Raw genomic sequence first — 21747 nt, 5'->3', positions numbered from 1 at the left:
AGCCCCTGTGCTTCCTTTTATCGAGTTGAGTTGAGTTGTCGACAGAAGGACGAAAGGAAAAGCACGGGCTTGCTTACTGGCTCAATGCGGAGCCACGCCCAGCTGCCTGCGTGCTGATAGTAGGAGGTGAAAGATGGGAGTAAAGAGACAGAAGAAAAGCGCGCGCAATAGCCCGTAGGCAACGGGCCAATCCCGGAGGCAGTGCAATACCGGGCTGACCTGTGCCAGAGTGCGTTACGCCAAGCACTCCGCCATACTTTCAAAAATATGCGTAACACCCAAGCCTCAAGGGCCCATATGAGATATTAAGCCAGGTATGTGAATGGCATCCCCCTTCGAAAGCGGACCGGGGATTGAGCCACACCCGAATACTCGATCCTGTGCTTCCTTGCTATCGCTCCCCTTTATATTTCTCCTCGATATCATTTCCCTTTCTCCTCCGCCGGCTGCAGCTCGGGTGATTAAGATATTAGATAGCAATTGCCACGGCCGGCAACATTATTTTCCTGCGAAAGCTTCACTATGCTACCTCGTAACGATTTCGCGGTGCTTACGGTTTTGACCTTCAAGTGGGCCAGAGGTCAGTCCTCTCACGGCGTGGTTCGAGCGTCCACCGATATATGTGAGACAGTTACTGCGCCATTTCCTTTCCTCAAAACCAATTTTAGAAACTAACCTTGAAAGTAAAAATTGAAAATTGGTTTTTTGAGAAAGGAAATGGCGCAATATCTGTCTTTCATATCGGCTGACACCTGAACCGCGCCGTAAAGAAAAAATGGAGGGAGTGAAAAAAAAGAAGAAAAAGGTGCCGTAGTGGAGGGTTCTGGAATAATTTAGACCACCTGGGGATGTTTAGCGTGCACTGACATCGCGCCCTATCCACTGAGCCAATGCGGCGGGTTCCCTTCGTGGGTGCGGAACCCATTTCGGAAAGTATTTTATTTACGGAACTTAATTTTTCTTTTTCTGATTAGGTCACGTGGTTTTTCCAAACCTCTGGGGAGGACAACGCCTGATTTTCCTCCTTATGAGCTGCTATGCTTCCGCAAAAATGAAAATATGCTGCCTTCTACTTACGAACGGCGCTGATCATTTTACCTAGGCTGCTTGCACACAACATGTGTTTCCTGCATTTATACACAAGTATGGTGACAGGTTGCTCAGCGTACAAATTATTGAATAATACCATTTAAACGTGTAACCATTTTCGGGATGCGCTTGTATAGGAATTGTGCCTGCATGCACGTGACTTTCTGGCGCCCTAGTTCACTGCCTTTTTCTGCATGTGTGTGTGTGTGTGTGTTGGGCTGAGTGTGTGGGTGTGCGCGCGCGCGCCACGGTAGAGTCCATTGCATGCAGTGGCGAAAAAACGCGGAGCTCCCACTGGCTTGTCGCAAGTTTGGCTTGGTTAGGAGGGCGAGGGCCGGCTCAGGATGTGAAGCTTTTAAGTTCCATGGCTGATCACCGGCCTGTCTTATGACGTAGGGATAATGTAAACAGGAAATTCGAGAATGTAACATGCAACCAGATCCCTCGGATTTTTTTTTTTCATCACAATACTCCGCATGAACATGTCCAGATATCGAGAACCACACGCTCGAGACAACACAGGCTTTTTGCGCGCGTGGTTTTCTTCCACCGGCCTTGAGGAAACGCGCGCGCCCATTTTCATACGACAGTAATTCATGTCCCCATAAAAAAAAAAGACGTGCTATGCTTGATGAATCGTTTATCTTCAAGACAGTCACGTTTCCATGCCCGCCCCCCAAGTCGCCACGTGCTCGTCGGCCATGGCGGCCTCGTCGACGGCGACGTGCGCAAGCAGTCATATCGGAAAAGAGCGGGCTTTCTGCGCACCTATTCGCTCGCGTCAGCCGCCGCCTCATCAACCGTCGTCGGACGACGTGCGAAAATTATCTGGTAGGTCCACATTGGTGGCGGCGCTCACCATCGGGTGAAAATCGCCGGCCTCACGCCGTAAAAACGCCTCATGCATCCCGGCATTAAACGCTGTGGCTGAGCGGGGTTAAGATACTAGATTACGATACCTGATGACATGACCAAGCGCCGTCACATGTCCGAGATGGGAGGTGCACTAGCGGGTGGCTGTTGGCTGGTTATACGGTCGAGTGCTCATTGCTCGCCGGGCTAAATGTTACGTCATGAGACCATGCGAAATAGCCTGAAATTTCGAATACAAAATATGCAGAGGACACCAAGCCACAGAAAAGACCTGTTAATGCTATAGCATCATACCAACAAGGTGGAGCTAAGTGTTCCCCAAATTTCTTAATTTCAGCGCGATTTCTTTTCTTTGTTCAAAAGTACTGCTCATAGTGCTGCCGCAATGAGGAGTTGTGTAGTCAAGTCATCAATGTTGTACTTTGCGATCGTTATGGAGCGCTTGGATTTTGATGTAGGCGAAATGCTAGTGGTCCGTGCACTGTTCGATTTCAGTGCATGTTAAAGAACCTCAGCTGGTCGAAATTTCCGGAGTCTTTCACTACGGCGTTCCTCATAGCCTGAGTCGCTTTGGGACGATAAACCATGAACCAGAACGCATGGAAATATTATACGGCTTATGGAAAAGCGTGATGAAGGAGATTCCACAATTATTTTTGGGTGTGACATAACTATGAGGGATCGGAAAGCAAGCATTGCTTTTTCACGTTGTAAGAACTCGCTCAGCAGCAGCTGGAGCTGTGATGCGCCAAACATACCTTTTCACGTATTTGAAAGCACTGCCTGACAAATGTTTCAAAGACGATTAGAGATCATATAACGGCAGCAATGCGTCCCACCCGGTCCTCTTCGTTCCTTCTGTTGTTTTTCGTAACTGATCTAAATTGGGATCCAAGTGGAGACACATCAATTATGTTAAAGCTGAAATTTACTAACGTACCCTGACGCCCGGATCTACATGACGTTACTCACCCAGCATGGTGACGTGACTCGATTACGACCGACGCTGAATACCTCCGGGAATTCGGTCCCCTCGCCGTCAACTGTGAATGCTGAGGCGGCCGCAGATAGAACATGCCATCGCAAATGAGAATCTCCAAAAGGAGGCCATATTAGGTTCAGGAGTGAAGTTGAAAATAGCGAAAATTAAATGTAGCAATGCGTACATTCAGTTTAACTTCTTCAGCCTACCGAATTTCCTAACCTGTTGAGTGTTTTGCTCAATTCTTTGTTCCTGTCCTTTTGTGCAAGTTGCAAAAAAAAAAATAACGGTGGTTTAGCTTTGGTTAAACCTGGAGTGACGCGATAGCTACAGCTGCCCGAGTGGAACTTGGTCATGTGACCAAACACGTGACCAACAACGTGATCAGCCGCACCACGTGACCAACCACGTGACAGGGTGGCGGCGCATCTACAGGGTGTCAACGCAGCCACAGGGTGGCGGTGCCGCCACGTTGAAGGCTCGAAATGCTGCCGTAATAATCGCTACAAAAACTCGTACAAAAAATCAAAGCGGCAGTTTACTTGACATGACAGAATACATTTATTATCGCATCACATCATGGCGCAGAAAAAGTCTAAACGATGCATTTCGACAGTTTGCTAGAAATACACAATGCACTTATGCACAGAACCAGCTTGAGAAAGTGTCGGTAGTAAATATTAAGTATGGCAAAACTTTACACTTTCTACATAGACGTGTACCACTTGCAACCGCCACACATCACTGGGCTGGTTGTGAGGATAGGAGAGGTGCAACATTCGCGCTACAATGAGGTCAGCCACATGAACCGCGCCGTTTCGCAGGGAACATAGGCAGCCAGAGGTGCACTGCGAAGGCATTTCAAGCGTGCACTGCAGTAATTATAAAAGACAATTGGCCTAATCTTGATGAAACCCAAAAAACACAAAACAACACAGCGTGGCGCGATACAAAAAATATAAACATATCATACATGAATACAGATACAGCGTGTAAATATTGCACATCAAGGAAGATTATCACAAATATGGCGAAGAACGAAGAACATTTACTGCACATATAAGTCGCCACAAGCACAAACAAAGCATTTCACTCTCGTTTAGTCGTACCAGCGAGAATGCGAGTTTTAGCATTGAGTGAAGAGACATAGTAAACCGTTCAAGCTGCAAGTGTGCACATACTGCACTACAAAAATTTTTGATGAATATTTCATTAAAAAAGTAAGAAATGATAAAAACTGAGGCATACAGACTTGTGGAACATCGCGAGCAGGCAATTGCTAATTGCAGGCAATTTTTGCTAATAGAAGTCAAGTCGACTGCTGAAAACATCGTTTTTCTCTTTCTTTGCGAAGCATTTCACGCAGTTTGGGAACTGATTTTACTTTCGTTGAAATGCCAGCAGCTTTCAATTCGGTCCGCAGTTCAACCGCGTCCATATCCTCGATGCAAGCGGGAGGTGTATCCTCGCGCTCCATTTCAGGAGCGCTTCGAGCCCTATTTGTGCGACTCTCTTCAATCATACCCTCAACCCAGTATGAACGATCGTGTTTTTTGTACGCTCGACTTGTTGTTACGTGCGCGCTATTCTCAAGGCGTTTTGCCAGCTTCAGCGCATCGGCGGCCGCATTCCATTTATTGGATCTTGCATAATGCAAATGCTTCAGATTATCATTCTTTTTCTCAATGCCTTCGCTCGAAAACCACCCCAAACACTTGAATTCTTTATGCTTATTTGAGGCATGACAGACAAGAATATGCATATATGGCGTCATTCTTTCAGCCCCGTAACCCTTATGCTTTCGTTCTCCAAGTTCTAAGTACGTTTTATGGAATTTGGCTATTTCTTGCTCGATGCTTTCGCCGGTCGTGTTATGTTCAAAATGATCAAAAATGCGACTAAGCATTTTCCAAAGTGAGATGATTTTTTTTTTCTGTTTCCGGGCTGAGTTTTCCAGTGAGCCTCTCTGGCAGCATTTCGAGCAGGCGCTCGCAGGAGTCTCCTGGAATACAGGTGAAATTTTTTCCTTTTCTTTCGTCCTGCCACAGTTCAAATTTTACACCACAGCTATTAATTGCCTGCACAATTGCTTCCACGTGAGTGCTCTTGGTGTTTAAGTTCGTAACATTATCGCGGTTGTCTTTGTCCATTGCTTCGACAATCAATCCATCAACCAGGCGATTAACGACTCTAATGCGCATGTGTAAAATGTCTGGAACCACAAATGCAGGTTCAATGTTGAATAGGGGAACGACTTTCATTCCGAATTCTTCAACAATGCCGTCCTCCCTCATGTTTTTTAGAGTGCGCAGAAGAGGCGGCTTATTACACTCCTCTGTGTTTGCCCCAGCTCTGCTTCGTTCCTTTAAATTAATACGACAGAAAGGACATGGGTGCCTAGAAGACGCTGAATGCAATCCTTGAACCATGAGCAAGAATTTTAGATCTGAGCCCAGACAGACTATGACGGGAACTACCTGTCCTTCCAAGCTGACACTGCCCCTTTTCACAACACTGTTAACTTCGTCTATCAAATCCTTCAAACTTTCTCTAATCTGAAAATAGTTTTCAGAGACTTCGACGACTGTGAGCAGGTGATGTAAGGTATGGCTCTGCAGCCTCCGGCTGCTGTCAATCAGGAGAAAAGATAGAGTTGTCCAGCTTGTTCGTGTGCTGACTACACAGCCATCTCCTATTTTGACCAAAATTGGCTGCGACCTGAGCTGTTCTCCTGTCATACCTCTATTCACTGCGTACTCCGCAACGGCAGTTTCAAGTTCGTGCACAAAAGACACTTGAGCGCCAGCTGCTTCTCTTAGGGTTTTAAACACAGCAGTGCTTTCGTCTAGTTTTTGCCTGTATGAATTGATGACACGGAGCGAGGGTAAATTAGGGACAGCTGAAGACATTTTTTCCCAAAAAACATTGCTTACAAAGTGGTTGTCTAAGAGCGCGGTGATTGCACGGACGCTTTTCTTCTCGGGGGAAGAAAGATCCTGATAGTCAGTTTTACCATTACTGCGGTATTCTTTTTTGATTCCTCGCTCCACGGAGATTCCGTCAATGTCAGAAAAAGTAATTTCGTGCAGTAGCCCTCGAAGGTCTTCCACAACCAACTGGCATAAGTCCAAGCCATAGCTTTCCAAAATTTCTTCTAGCCCTTGAACTATCACGCTGCCTACAGAATGCAGCTTTCTTCTATCGGTGCTTTTCGAACCTTCCCCGACCCTTTTTCCGCATTTGTTGAGCAAGCGGCAGTTTTTTGCCTGTGATGACAGGCTTTTGTTTTCTTTTTGCAGCTGAAGGCATTTTGCCTCAAAATCCTGAATGGACTTACGCAGTTCAGAAAGAGACCGTTCTGATACACCCTCAATTCGCTTCACTTCTTCTTGTAAAGCTTGAATAATGATGTCCTTGATACTGTTATTTGAATTTTGAACAGAACTTTCCTTATCGAAGGGAATTTTTACATGGCGCTCTTTTTTAAGGAACCCCTCTTTTGCTCGGCCATTAATTTTTCTGTACTGAGTATCTACCGAGGAGCAGAGGCTTCTAAATCTTGTCTCTACTGCAACCTTTAAACTCTCTGGGATGGACATGCCAAGTGGAATAAAAGATGTTATTGTCTCAAAATAAGATTTCTCCAAAACCGTTTTGTTGCTAAAGATTTCCAGAACTGTCTTATTTGTCAATGTAAATGAAATTGCACATTCAGAAATCTCTAAGCGCAAAGCTCCCGAACTCATTTTTAAGAAATTCTAAACAACCCAAATTGAAATGCAAGAATCAATACTATATCGAAAAAAAACAAAGTTCCAAAACGTTTGCTGGCAACATATATGTGAAAGGCGGAAGGCTCACTATTTCTGTGGGTTAGGTTCTGCATGCAACAACCTTCGACACAAGGAACATTTGCAGACTTTCCACAGAATAGCCGTTTGGAAAGAGCTTGCAAGCTTTCTGTCGTGTCACAGCAGCCTTCACACGCACTGGGAACTCAATTGCCACTACACTGCCAAGTTTCGTTTCTCGAGTATGCCACCCAAAGGGAAGATTCAGCTTTGAAAAGTCTGACTCATTGCAAACAATCCAACCCCTTTCGAGCGGCCTTCCTTTCCTACTGAAAACGCATCTAAAGATGTCCAGGTCTATGTTCACCTTGACAAGCCCGCTGGATCGACGGCTGTTGGAAAGTTTCTTTTGCACAGCGTAAATTAATTCCTCAGCAGCAGCTTCCAGTCGTTGTGGCGATGGCTTGCTTGGGTGCTTAAATTCCCGGAGACAGGCGCCGTTCAGATTTTTTCTTGGTTCAACGGAGCAATGCCACTTGGAATATCCTTTCCATTTTATAAGGTATCCCTTGCTCTGTAAAAAAAAAGATGGCATGGTGAAACATTTAGCGCAAGAAAATTCACACACGCCGAGGAACGACAAAACGAAGCACAAGTTAACCAAAGAAAAGACAAAGGAAAGATATGTCACTACGAAATGAAGAGCCAATGAACTTGAATGGTAATTTATGCAAATGTTAACATATCCATTTGTGACGAAATGAGTGCCTTAGAGGACTTAAGTTACTGAGGATTGAAGGGTTTGCTCAAAATCTTGACCACGTTATCTACCTTACTGGACTCAGGCTGCCCGCTTAACGCGAAAAAATATATTTATGAAAAATGCTTTGTCTCTGGCATCATCACTAAGTTTGGAAGTCGAGTGTTCAAAACTGGCGGTAGTAGTAGTAGTAGTAGTAGAAAACATTTATTCATAGAAAGGTAGGATAAAGAGGCGGGAAAAAACAGATTTTGGGTGGAGTCCTTATTTCAGGACCCCAATGTCCACCGCAGTTGCTCTTGCTTGGGATATCAGGCTACGCTGGGTCACCAAATCGGAGCTGAGCAGGGCAGATTCCCACTGTTCCTCGGATTGATGTTTGTCTAGTTCGGGGGGCTTGCTACCGGAGCGGCCCCATGTTACATGGTATGTTGTTGGAATTCCGCCACACCAGGGGCAGATTCCGTCGTATCTATCGGGAAACATGATATGGTATTTGTGTAGATTTGGGAAGGTGTTCGTCTGTAGTTGTCGCCAGCCCCTCGCCTCTGCCGCCGTTAGCTTCGAGTGTGGTGGGGGATAGACTTGCCTTTGCGTTCGGAGAAGGAGGAGGCGTTCGCCGTACATAGAGGGAAGAGGGGTGACGTCGGGGAGGTTAGTCGCTCGGTTGGTGTATCTCGAGCTAGACTGTCCGCGGCCTCGTTTCCCTCGAGCCCCTCGTGCCCAGGAGCCCAAGTGATTTGGTGCTTGCATGTGGAATTTTTAACATGTGGGGTAGTCAGAATGGGAGCGATGGAGTGTGGAAGTCTGCCAGTGAGGAAGAGCCGACACGCCGACTGGGAGTCTGTAACAATTTTTAGTCCGTTTCGCGTGGTATCGCCGTGCTGGATGGCGAGACCGATTGCGGCCGTTTCTGCTACTGTGGGAGAGCAGTTGCGTAGAGAGGCGCTGGCGATTTCCTTGAAGTTGGTGTCCAAAACTACCGCCACCGCGTTCGTGGAATTGGGGTACATGGCTGCGTCGACGTATACAGCATTTCGTGCCTGTCGGTGTGTGCGGCGCAGGTAGTCCACTCGCGCCTTTCGTCGTCCCTTTTGTGAGTCCGAGTGAAAACTGGCGGTATACCAATTGCGGAGACATTTTGTTATAGGAAGTGTCCCTGACTGCCGCGGTTTGGGGCCTCCTACTGTGCAATTTTACCAATTTCTCTAACACATTTTAGTCAATGAAAACCTAAAAACCTAAAGAAAACGGGATCAAGACACCTCTTAAGTTTATATTCCTCGCAGCTTATTTATATGCAAGCTAACAACATTTTTTCAAACATCAATAAACAAATGCAAAAGAAAAAGGTTTGAATTTTTCTGGGCTCTCTTATACACATAACAGCAGTAACACATACCAGGTGTTACAGAGAAGACTAAGTCATCATCAAAATTAAGCTTTCTCGGATTAGCTCAGCTAACAAAGCGAAAGTCGTCGGCGTTCATTGTGTTCATTGGTGTTGGCGTTGACAACTTTCTTGGTGATTTTGTGGAAACGAAGGGCGCATATAACTGGCCACCTGTGTAAGTGGGCGCCTCAATAGCGCTTTGAGGTACGTGATGGTGGTGAGAGAAAGATGTGGGCTGCATGCATTAGCGCTGACAAGGTTGTGGCAGACACGCGGTACTGCAGCAATAGGCCGCAGCCTGACCAACCTCTCGCGATCAGCCATTAATTCAAATGCCACCTGCCAGGGTGGCAGGTTGGGCGCACTGCTCATCCAGTGTGCGGAACGCACTCAACGCTACAGACGCTAAGCCGCGTCTGCTTGCACGATACATCACAGCTCTCGCTCTCTAACAAGGTTCAGCAGTAGTTGAGCAACAGCTAATATTTTTTTATCCAGCTGATACTCGGCTAGATAACGTGGTCAGGCAGCAGCCGCTGCACGGCTGTGGAGCCCCTGCGCAGAGACGGCGAAGACTAGGCTTGGCGGCGCGGCGAAGTCACTTGCTGGGTTGCTATGGCAGCGGCGCAGCAAGGACGTTCAAGATCAAACGTGAGGTGACGGCGAAATCGCTCCGACGAAAGCAGGAAAAGCGTTCGCTTTTAAAATATGGATTTTGCGGCATAGTATACCAGTGCCCGCAAACTGTAGCTAACCGGTAGTTACCCAGTAGTTAACAGGCAGTAAACCGGGAGGAAGCTGGTTTACTAATTCTGATATTAACTTTTAACTATTAGTTAGGCGCCTAGTTGCAGTTAGAGGTAGGTTACTAATATCCGTATCAGTTTTTAGAATTTCGAAAACGCGATTACCCCCATCGCAGTGGCTCGACAAAATTTGGCGACATCATGCGATGGCTCAGTGGTTAAGGTGCTCATATGCTGAGCCGGAGTACCCGGGTTGGCACTCAACCGCAGCGGCTGCGCTTCTATGGAGGCGAAACGCAAAAGGCACCCATGCGCTGTGCAATATCACTGCACTTTGAAGATCCCTAGTTGGTCGAAATTATTCTGGAGCCCTCCACAACGGCACCTATTTGTTCCTTTCTTCTTTAACTCCCTCCTTCATCTCTTCCCTTACGGTGCAATTCGGGTGCCCGCCGAGATAGGCGGGACAGTTACTGTGTCATTTCCTCTCCTCAAAAGCCAATTTTCAAGAACCAGTTAGCGCCAAAATACATGCGCTTTCGAAAGCATGCAAGCAAAGAAACCTTTCCAGTGCGCGTAACTAGTCGAAACAGCCAAATTTTGTCGATCCATATGGCCAAAGGTAACCATGTTTTGGAAATTCTAAAAACTTATATGGCTATTACTAACTACCGGCTACAAATCTAAAATTACGACTAAGCGCCTAACTGCAATTGTTAAAAGTTAATTATTAAAATCTAGTTAACCAGCTGAATAGTTAAAAAGATTCACCGGAAACAATTCACACTGGTAATACTGTGCCGTAAAAGCCATATTTTAAAGCCAAAACGCATATTTTTGAAACGTCTTCCAGGTAACACCTGGTATTCAGAGTCGCTCAGCTAATGCTAAGGAAAGCTTGAAGAAACAAATGCGCGCGCTGCAAATATTCTGCACTTGCAAGGTTTAGGTTGTCATCTGTTCTATCCAAACATATTGTTGTGCGCTTATTTTTATTCCTCGAGATGGGAAAGCGAACCAGCTGCAGGTTTTTTTTTTTATGTGTCAAATCTTGCCGCTTCACTCCTCAGTCAGTAGGTATATATGCTATACCGTTTTACATCGCCCACGAGCGATTCCTCTTTAATTCGCTCGCCTTGCATGCTTTGCATCATGTCTACTTGTGAATGACAACGTATCCGGTAACACTGGCATGCGTACATTAGTAAATAAAGTCCTCACTTGGTCTACATTTATGTTGAAAATGTTGAGCTAAAGTTATGAATAACAAGAGAGATAGCGCTACTTGTTAATTACGTACTTGAGAAATATTATGTCCAGCAGAAGGCGCCTGCTGTATTTCTGCATTATTCGGACCTTTGCATGTTATCTTTTTAAGCTTCGCTAAATTATCTGCAGTGCCTTGCATATCCTTTGGAATAATAATACATTTGCTCCGACGTCTCCCTGTACTGCTTTTTTCTGGCCAAATGTTGTAATTTTACCTAATAAAATATGAGAGCACTACGTAAACCGCAATTAGCACCATGTAAGCAAGGGCCTTAAGCTGTTTGCATGCTATAAACATAAACGACCGGTCGTTGTGTACATTTTTTATGGTCGTTGTTTTATGAGGGTTTAACGCCCCAAACCGACTCAGGCCATGAGAGACGCCGTAGTGAAGGGCTTGGGAAATTTCGACCACCTGGGGTTCTTTAACATGCATCGACAACGCATAGTACACGGGGCTCTGCCAATTCTGCCTAAGCCTCTTATCTTCGTTAATCGAAACGATGACCCCACACTGAATTTCCGTGACAATCCTTCCACACAAACCAAATCCACAGTGATTGCACACGCATGTAAGCTCTACGCTTGTCATGCTGTAGGAATTAAAAAAAAAGTTACCAACAAGCTCTACAGACCGCCCTGAATTATGTAATCAGGACATGCAAACAAACACAAAACGTAACATGGACCGAGGTGCTTAAAGAAATGGCTTGGGAAGGTTGTTACTTACCGTTTTGGCAATGACTCTCTCGACCAGGTGGTACATCAAAACTTCAGCAGAAGAAAGTCAATGGACGCAGGGAACTGGCTAACCAGATGCAGCTGATGACAGACAGTAGCGAGACAGCCAGGTCCTGAGGAGCTTAAAGGATGCGGGAGACGAGGGCAAGGTGTATGGGGGGCGATGGCGGTTACATGGAACTGGCTAAGGGAAAATCTTCCTTCATTGGCACCGCCGAAGATGCAAGGGATCTAAATCTAGCTCAGAACGATCTCCCATGGCTCCGGACCCTGGTTTTAAAGACCTAGAAACCCGGCCCACCTCTTGCATCGCCCAATCAACAGCAAACTAACCCATCATTGGTTTACAAACTTCATGGCACGCCCTCCAATTTCGGCAAGGTTCAAACCCTCTCCCTGAAATACACAGCACATCTAAATTGCTATAAGAAAATGTAATTCCGGGAATGAACCCTCGAAATGCTTGGGCCAACAGGTTTACGTGCCACGCCCCATTCTTCCACAGTATTACTCAAACTCTCTCCCTTAAAAAGTAAAAAGAGAAACATGAAAATACATCAAAACATTCCCATGCGGCTCCCAGCTTTACGCCAATTACCGATATTCAACCGATCGCTACCGCTGCGAGTAGTAGACTACTCGTCTTCGGGACGACTGTTGACAGGCGTCCCCGCAAAATCTGGAAAGAGGCGCCAGCCTGTCGTTGCTGCCTCTGAACACACTTCAGCGTTTCGTTAAGCAGGCCCGCTTCTCGGGACCCGTTGGTATGCTCCATCCACTGACTTCGACGCCTTCGCGGCTTAGACGCGGCGTCTGCTTGCCGCGTCCGCGCTGACCATGCGCTATGCTACGCTATCACTGCCGTGGTTTCCTTAGACAGGCGAAGGGGGGCGGGCGGTTTCGGGAAAACGTCTTGGCTCCTTTCCTCTGGCTCGGTCTTTGCCTTCGCCGGTCTACGCCCGCTTGCCTCGCCATGCACGCTTCTGCTGACGGGGATTAACAGGGAAATCGCCGCATCTCGGCGCCGGGCTGTCGACAAACCCTCGGATGGTTCGAACCTCGGCTTTTTAAGCCCTCGTGTTGAAGACATCCGGGTCAGTGGCTGCAAACCATGGATGTAAGAAGCGGGAAGTGTCCCCAGGGAGCGATTAACATTCTTCCCTGTCTGTTGGATGTGCCACGACTCAAGTAGAAGCCTCCTGTGCGGGTTAGCTTCGGTTTCCAGTACATTAGTGCCGTCAACGTCCATTCGGTGGTCGCATGCCTCGCAGTGTTCGGCCGCAGCGCTGCGGTCACGGTTCATTTGTCGGACGTCCGCTTTGTGTTGCCTCATTATTTCGGCGAAGTTCTTCGTTTCCCCTATGTACGATTCCGGGAAGACCGAGCAGGACATTTGGTATACAACCTCTTGGGCCCTTTCTTTTGGGTGACGGCCGTTTGGGGGGGGGGGGGGAGGGGGGAGAAGGCGTCCGATGGTGGTAGTGGTAAAGCCACTCAATAGACTGTGCGTTGTTAGCACCCTTCTTTACCGAGAATGCGTGCCAGCGTCTCGCTCACGCCTTTCACGTATGGAATGCAAAACATTTCCACTTCTGGCGTGTGTTTCTTCCATGCACATGCACATGTGTTCGCCCCGGCTAAACCATTCTTATTTTCTGAGAATTGAAAATTGTCCACCCACCCCTTCCACCAATGCAGACACCTTTGCTGCGCCTTCGATGCTGATTTCCCGGACTTGGCCGAATCACCTTTGACTAGGAAACAGTAGCACCGTTAGTGCGTGCCTTTCAGTGTCACTTTGTACAGCGCCCAGAAAAAAGCCTAACTAAGCCTGTTCTAGCACAGAAATCCTTCAGTGGTTTTGAAAGCCGCAGTCGTGATAACGTTTGCCGTAAATGAGAGTTTTTTTTTAGTTTTAAATGTCTTTCATTGTGCCGCAGCCAAATTTGCGTTGGTTTTTGTCTTTTGCTAACCGATAGTATGTCTGTGTATTTTCAAACAACTATATTGACGGGATCATAGCATGCAGCGTGCCCTTGCCATCCGCACTTTCGTACGCGCTGTTTTTGTGAAGATGTTTAGGATCACCAAATAATTCTACACATGCTGGAAATATATCTTCCAGTCCTACAGCATCGCCATCGTGGAGAGACATGCTGCAGCGAAGACTACACCACACACATGCAGCACCAACTTCCTTTTATTACAAGAGTGCCGTATAGACATTAGGCTTTTCCATAAAAATCATGGGAGTCATGGACGATTAACAGAAAATCAACAGCTCAGCAGATACAAATCAACATAAAGACAAACTTTCGGTTAAAGTTATGCACACATGAGAAGACCCGTAACCGTCACAGCTAAGTACACTTAGCCTGTGAATATGCAGCATTAAGAAGACAAAAAGAAATAGTTACGAACAATAAACGACTCAAACAAAGCATGCTCCTAGCAAACGCCCGGGAAGATGCCCGGCGCGCCAAAGAAAAGCGCGGTGATAAAGTAGAAGCTTCAAGGCACAGCCGTGCCATAAAACTAAGAGAAACGCGCAATAACAAATACCAAGCCCAAATAATGCATAAAATAGAACCGAAGCGGAAAATGTAAGAACCAAAAAACGTTACTGGTTACATGTCTTTCTGGTCGGTGCTTACGGTTTAGTATACGCGTACATTCCTACTAAATCTGAAAGCGAAAAACGCTTTCTTTTATTGGTTTCCTTCCCAGTACCCACCTGTGATCAAAACGGTTACTATGAACTATTTCAATATATTTAAATGGCTTGCTTGCTGATGCTAACTGCAGATGTAATTCTTCCCCAAGGGCCTACCACCCGCTCCGAGTCTTCACTCTTACAGATGAAATCATTTCAACTGCAACAGGTAATTTTAGTCGGCTCTTGATCAAATAAAATTCACGTCGTGATAACATAGTTTTCCTTGACTCTCTGAGTCGAAACATTCCTGCAAGAAACTCAAATATACTGAAAGCTCTAATAATTTGTTTTTCCCTTTTTCCGCTGAACACATTCAGGTTGTCAGGGCTCAGATGCAACCACGTCCTAATGAACTACGCTCAGTAATAGGTAAATTATAGAACTTTAAAATAAAAAAAAATGTCACCGCTACGTCAGCAGTTCATTTCGATAGCATCATACGTGACGACAACTCATCCGCGAATCGTTCAGCTCGAAAAGAAACTAACTTCGCTTGCTTCGTTTTCAGCCTCGTCAAAACTAGATTTACAAGCCTCGTTACACCTAGCCTCGTTACAACTAGGAATACAGCATATATATCTATCGTTCATAAGGATCAGGGAATTAAGGTACGTTGTTAGGAGAGCGTGAGGGGCGATGGCCGCTCAAACCATCCGCTTCTTCCTTTTCACCACCGCTAGCAGCATGCTCTATCAATGCAGCTCTAATCATTCATGCTATTGATACGTTCTCACCTCAAGTCGTAGCCATGCCCGGTACGCGAATTTCTACAAATGCTTTCTTTGAGCTGTCCTTCGGGCTGTCTAAAATTATTCCATCGACAGCTATAAGTGCGCAAGCACTAATCCGGAGGTTGAGAGCCTAGAAAAATCATCTCTTGCCTATGTATGTCCACTCCGTCCCGAGCATAGAAAAAAAGAGGCAGAAAAGGCAATCACAAATATCCACGAATGGGAGTCGAACCCGCGGAGACGCGAACAAAGGCCACTGCGCGAGACTACTTGGATATCGATCGGCGCATTTTATTTCCATTATGGTGCTTACTGCCCGAGGTTATGTATGCATATAAAGGGGCTATGTACATATTATTTACTAAGCACTCAGCTGGTGGCTGCACAGGAGTAGCTTGACAAAAGGCAACACAACTAAAAGCCGGCAAAGATAGACACCGCCTCAAAGAGGAAACCAGTCCGGTGGAAAGTCGCTTCTCTCATAAAAGTCCTAAGTTGTACCCAGTGATGGTACACAAATGAGACTATCGCCGCCCGCGAACACGCCTCGTAATAAACTGCCCCGCACTCTGTACGTTGCAGTGCGTCGTCTTCGTCAACTTCCATCTGCTCCGTACCGCGGCACTGCCCGCTCATCGTTGTCTTCTACATGCATCACAAATCTGTGCTTTCGCAATGATTGGGATGTAAACAATCACTGTAGATTTTTCTTGTCAGCGTAGCGTGGACATCGCCAGGCGTTTCGAATTATCGCTTAGCATAAAATAATTTCCAAACGTTTGCTATCTTTTGCTGACTTTTGAAACGATCTTCATGTCAACATTAAGTTTGGCGGCTTTCTTCATTTTCCGAGTACTTTTTCGATGAATTTCGTTAATCCAACGCTATGTACAATGCTGAGCCAGGTTTATTTTATCGTTTTCTCTATCGAGCGCAACCGCTTCTATGCCTGTGTTCTGTATTCACATTTTTACAGGTAACCAACCTACAAGATTTCACACACTGCCTCAGACAGAAACAGTAATTTAACTTCGTCTAAACCTAAGCTAATTAAATAGCACTTCGTGCTTGCGAGGCATGCGTCACCGCTTTTTACTTAACCTGGCCAAATGGCGCTTGCTTTAGACTTTTTAAGGGAATCGCTTTGGGATCGGTGGAGTGGCTGGCAATATGCACGGCAGACACCGCTAATGTGGTGGTCTGTCCTGGAAATCCCACTTAGACTTGACGCTGTACAAAATGTCTCGCCTCGATCGACCTCACATGTCATGCTATGTGTAAGGTCGCATGCGACGTGCCACCACACGGGTGATGTGCCGTGTCTGCACGCAGTCACGCCTGATTGGACTGGGCGACACTCTTTCAATGCTAGAATTCCCATTGAAATAGCTCTAGCTATGCAACAAGTACCTTTTCAAATAAATTTTACCTTTAAATCTGACGTTTTGGAAGTAGTTTCATCGCTCTGTGGCTATAACAACAGACAGCACATGGCGCAGCAGTCAATGGATAGATAAGAGGCCAGAGGGAGTGAATACCGGAGGTGATACGGGTGATAGATAGTTGGGAGGGGAGGGAGAAAGAAATAGGGCATATTGGTTGCGAGGCTTGTTTTTTCACTTTTGTCAGAGGCGCGGGGTGGTCAATTATAGTTAGGGGTCGTGTGGAGAAACCCTTTGCCAGGACTGACACATTAGCGGTTGTAAGTTTTTTTTTGTGACAGCCTGGAGGCAAGAGTGCGTCCATGACCTTTCCGGGCCGTTTTCGCAGAGGCGCCGACTATGTCGTGCAGCTCGTGCTTCGCACCATAGGGAACAGAAACATAGCGCATCCAAAAAGCAACCATGGACTGCGCTCCACGATTCGAGGAAAAGTAAAAGGAGAAAAAACAAGAAAGGCAGGCAAAGGCACAGCAGGAGACCCCTCCCCACTGTCCTTTTCTTCCTCCCTCTTACCACCCTGCCTACCTCGGACGCTCTAACAGCTGGGTGCCCCACACCAGCTGTTGTGTGCAAAGTGCGGCGCGCGTGTGACCAATGACTGCCGAGTTTCCCGTCATCAGCACACGCGCGCCGCGAAGACAACTGACTTTTTGACTGTTTGTGTAAATATAGTATATAGTATATTTATTTTGCATTTATAGTGTTCACTTTTAATGTTTTTATGCAGTGTATATCTATTTTATGTAGTGTACTATTTACCTCCCCCCCATGTCTTTCTTCTGTCCCCTCACCTCTTTTATTTCATTTCTCCCACCTGCCTGCGATCCTTCTTTCCGCTGCCCCAGCTCAGGTGCCGCCGCACGTGATGGCAGATGCCGGGGCTAGCAAAAATCTTTTACCTTCCTTTTATGGTATTTTAAATAAACCACTACCACCCTACCACCCTGCTACCGGCTGCCCGTGTAGCTCTTGAAAAAAAATTTCTCCGTACCTATGCACCTGCTCAAATCATCCTTGGCCCTTTCCGTTACCGCCTCTCCACGTTCTTCATCCGTTTGATGCTGCGTGTTGTGCGTCTTGTTCCCGTAGCCTTTTTGGGAGGAAAAGTGCTGAAAATTGTGCCCTAAGGGTAGGGTGGAATTCAAGCAAGTTTTGGTTAAGACGATTCCCAATTCTTGCATATTTGTTTTAAAATCAGCGACAACAGCAATGACACATCGCTTTGAGCATGCGGCTCGAGGACGGTGTGTGATTCGTTCCGCAGTGTCGCCGTGTGCCCACTGATTTCCAATGAGTAGAAGTTTTCTCGAAGCCTGGCGCTTGGTTTCTTTGAGTTGAAGTGCTCGGAAAATGGTCTTCCACCTAATATTGTGTTGAAGAAAACACTTCAACCCATTGCGCTTGGTGCGAGGTTGCCAGTGCGCCATTAAAACTCATCATCAGCAAAAGAAAACATTTCTAGGCAATGGATACCCAAGATTCTTCACTCGATGTATCATCTAAAACTGAAAAGGATGCAACGAAAACAACTCGATATGCTTATGCTAAGGACACGCTGGTGGCAAAAACGCGTATGCAGTTAGTACGTAAAGGGTGTCTGCGAAACCTTGGCCAGTGTTCTCAGAAAGGAAGGGATGCAAACTACACACAAGCCGGACATCATTATCGGAGGCCTCCTGTGCCACTTCAAAGACAGTCATCCCACCCCAAAAAAGGCCTAGAGGCGCCAACTCGAATGGCCCTTCCTGGGCGTACGCGCTCAGCGTCCGCGCTCTTAGCGTAAGCCGAAACCGGTCTGCGCATGCGCACTGCAGGAGACGCCAGCAAGCCTAGGTGAGGCGTCCGTGCTAGATGTCGGCATCAGCGCGCGGGCGCTCGTGTACGCGTTGGAAGGGGGTCCGGTTTATAACAATGGAAGTATCGCCGGGCTCTCGGTGGCTCTTTTCTTCATGGCTTGAAGCTATTTCAGGTTCCCCGAACTTTTCTTCGCGGTTTAAGTTGTTCTTTCATCGCCCCTCAACCCCTCCTCTCCACGGCTTGAAATTCTCTCCGTCCGCTCGACAGGGGAAGGGAGCCAGCACCAGGAACATGGAGATGCATGGCACATTTAAAAGTCGCTGGATCGTTCCGTGGAAACGGCTCCCTCTTCTGACTCCCGCGGTTTGTGCGCTTAAAAAGCCGCGCTAAAGCCCCAACTCGATGGACGCATCCTACGCGTACCGGCTGAGCGCCTACGCGCACGGGCGTACGCTGGATCCAGTCTGCGCATGCGCAAAGCGAGACGCGCGCGCAGGCGCGCGCGTTGCTAGATATCTGTTCATGTCAGATATTTTCGGCCGTGGCGGCGCGCTGGCGCACGCGCCGGAAGTGGCTCGCTGGTTTGTGGCCAATGAGAGGGCACAGTTCCCGCTATATCCGGAATGAGCCTCCGTGGCGCGCCGACTGATTTTTTTTTGTCAACGAGCTGCGACAGCCCCCTGCGCAGACATGTCGTACCTAATAAGCAATGAAAAATTAATCGCTGCTGTTGAGAGGTGCCGCTCGCTGTGGCTTGCCAGCCACAAACACCACAAAAATAAGCTCGTTACGGCAGCGTCCTGGAAGGAGGTGGCGGCGGAAATAATGCCGGGAACACCATGCGAAGGTAAGCAGGCACATTGCTCATGACGAGCACTTCATGATTGTAATGTTCTTAAGATTCCTCATGTTTCAATCACGCAGAGAACGTCCACCACATTCAGAAGCGGTGGAAATCTCTCCGCGATAAGCACTGAAATACGTGCCAGTTTGAATGAAAAGCTACTATTAAAACTGCAGTTCAGTTTATATATTACATAACATCCCTTGCTACTTTCAAAATCTAAAGATTTCAAGTGGCAGTCTAACTGTTTTGGCCAGTTCCAATCTATGAGGTCTAGCAACAACGTGCTAGTGCGCGCACGAGCGCGAGTCAGCGACAGGCTATGGAGGTGCACACCACTTGCGACGCCCGTCGCGACGCGGCGCTGGGCGCACAGGCGCTCTGCGCGTACGCGTAGGATGTGCCCATCGAGTTGGGGCTTAACTCCCCGGGAGTCACACATCCAAGAACTAGTAGTTTGCCAACAGCTTCAGAGGCAACAACAGCTGACGAGAATACAAAAAGGAAGCTAAAAATGTTGCCGGCCCAGCGATTGCTATCTAATCCCTCAAGCACTGGAACTGCAACCGGTGGAATTAAAAGCAAAGAGAGAGGATAGCGAAAAGTAGATAGGAGAGCGGCAGAAAAAAAAAACGAGGGTAGGTTGGAACTTATGCAAAAAAAAAATATGTTCGCGCCACTCGTGCGAAAGTGCTTATGGGTATTGTTGCACATATTCGCAACACGGTAAATTCACTGCATATTCAGGGCCGCGAGCATGTAGCGTCCTGTCGCTAATGAATCGCGCTAGAGGCGCATTGCACAAACGGGTTGGGTGGAGCGCCGAGTCACCGTACTGGAGAAAACCAGTAATCTTTTAAACATCGTGTTATCCGACAATAACTTCTGTTCATTTCTTAGCAGATTTAAATTATAATCAAGAACATTTAACTAGAGTTTGACTCTTGATTGCTGCTCTGGGTAACGGCGTAGTTACTGGCTTGCCGAACTGATGGCACACTCTTCAGAATAGTTCCCAGCATGCCACTCTATGAAGTCTTCGTTAGCGGTTCATCCTTCACGTACATCTTTGACAGAATTGCCGAAACTAGCATCGATTACAGCAATGGTAAACCCCTTCTCGACGGCGAACGATCGAATCGTGAGAAGCACTTTACCAACCTAGACAAAAATGTGAACTACCACACTACTAATTGTTACATTGGACAAATAACCTACTGGCATAAAACGCAGCATCAGGTTTGCCGCCTCTTAGGTGCAACACATGCAACATTCACTTCAACGCATCCTTGCTGCACTTGCACCACATCGACAAAAGATTGGAAGAGCTTTCTGCTATTGAGGCTAATAACATGAGTGTTGAAATGTAGACATTAAGACACGATTTTACAATTTTGAATGCACAGTGCAAGAACCATATACAAGTATCGGTGAGTGAGCTCTAAGTATGAGCGTCCGGGAATTACAAATTTCACTGCTTGAACGAAAGTACCTAGAAGCTTCATTGCTTTGCACTGTTATTGCGTACGCAATTCCACTATCACCTATGCCGGTGTGGTCACTGTACGCGCTTAATGAAAAATGTACCTGTCAAGCAAAAGAGTCTTCTTATAATTTCCTCTATATACCTCATAGAAGGCACACGCTTTCTTGTAGCATTTTATGTAGCAGCCCATGGCCATAGCCTCCCTCCGATGGGGGCACTTTTTTTAAAACTGCGCATTCGTACGGCAGGCTCAACCTCCCAAAGCAACCTACTAAAGCAGGGACACTGTAGCAGGGCACGGCCGGAATCGAGCCGCCTCCGCTACTCGAGCCTGGCCGCGAGCAGGGACGTGTGCCTTTCCAACGCACCGAGAGAGGGCGCCACACGTTTCATGAAAAAGCTGATGATGCATGATCAATAGTGAAATAGCGCAGGAAGACTTTTACGCCATTGAAATGAAAAATACCTTATACTTCCTTAAAGGTAGGACATTACCCTACGTGAACGTGCTAGAGCTTGTCGATATATTTTAAAATAGGGCTGTAGTGAGCGATAAATTGAAGTCAAGTGGGGTATTTTTCAGGACCTCGCCATAGGCTCCATGCTGTCATAGATCATTGCTCATGGCAAACGCAATATGTAAGCTACATCGATGAAACTCGACTAAATGAAACTTTAAGATGCATTTAACATCTAGGCGAGAGAGCTAATTTCTAACTGTTATGCGCGACGAAATATCAATTTTTATTTTTCGTCGCCATTGAGTTACGCGCCGCCGCGCCGCCGGCTGTCGCGAGATGGCGCGACCGGTTTTTCGAGGCGCATGGTCCTGGGATGATGACGACATCGCATAGTTCTTGTTATGGAGTAGTTCTACTCTTCCCATAGTGAATACGACGGAACCGACTCCATGCAGTCATGCCGCAACTCACTTGCTTGGACCGACGGCAGTCGAATTCTGAAGTGATATAAAAGCGTGTTCGCAAGCTATTTGAATCACAAATTCACAAGGCTTTTCAGACACTCATAGAGACGTTCGAAGACCTTTCGGCGCGCTTGAATTCAAGGCCCCTGCATATTTTCCGAC

The sequence above is a fragment of the Amblyomma americanum genome, chromosome 1, assembly GCF_052857255.1.
Source record: "Amblyomma americanum isolate KBUSLIRL-KWMA chromosome 1, ASM5285725v1, whole genome shotgun sequence".
NCBI lineage: Eukaryota > Metazoa > Arthropoda > Arachnida > Ixodida > Ixodidae > Amblyomma > Amblyomma americanum.
Note: the sequence above shows the minus strand (reverse complement) of the source record.